Raw genomic sequence first — 934 nt, forward strand, 5'->3', positions numbered from 1 at the left:
ACTGATTTTTTTACATTTACTGTGTTTTAATATTTACTGATTTTTTTATATTTACTGAATTTTTTTTAACTGATTTTTTTATATTTACTGTGTTTTTATATTTACTGATTTTTTATATTTACTGTGTTTTAATATTTACTGATTTTTTTTTATATTTACTGATTTTTTTTTATATTTACTGATTTTTTTATATTTACTGATTTTTTTTATATTTACTGTGTTTTTATATTTACTTATTTTTTTTAATATTTACTGTGTTTTTATATTTACTGTGTTTTTATATTTACTGATTTTTTTTTTATATTTACTGTGTTTTTATATTTACTGTGTTTTTATATTTACTGATTTTTTTTAAATATTTACTGTGTTTTTATATTTACTGAACTCTTATGAAGCATCACTCTGCTGTGATCCATTTTTCTTCCGTATGTTTTTCAGCTCGATTCTCGTCCCGCAGTTTTCAGTCCGTTTCAACAAATCTTAAATCAAAACGTTCGGCTCTTTCAGGACCATCCTGCTATGACTTTTGGTTTTGGTGCAACTTTAGCTTTTTTAAATATTTTGCCTTTTTTTTTTCTCCTCATAGGAAATGAATTGAGCTCATTTTCCATCCGTCAAATCTTTAGCTGTTTACAAACTTTCACTGCTCCTTTCACATTTTGTTCTGCTTCAGCTGCTTTCAGCTTCCTTCTGCAAATTTAAACTTGTTTTTAGCTACTTTCAGCTGTTCTTTTTCAGCTGTTTTGTACTCCTTCCAGATTCTTTCTGTTAACTACAATATTTTGTGCTTCTTTATTTATGCGTTTCAGCTTTTTCTGCTATATAAGCTATTTAGCTGTTTCATGCTAATTGTAGCTTTTTTTCAGCTAATTACAGATTTTTTGTTCTCATTTAAACTTTTTTCAACCTAATTTAGCAAAAATGTGCTCTCTCC

This window comes from Nematolebias whitei, chromosome 10 (assembly GCF_014905685.2).
Source record: "Nematolebias whitei isolate Nwh7 chromosome 10, NemWhi1, whole genome shotgun sequence".
Lineage (NCBI taxonomy): Eukaryota > Metazoa > Chordata > Actinopteri > Cyprinodontiformes > Rivulidae > Nematolebias > Nematolebias whitei.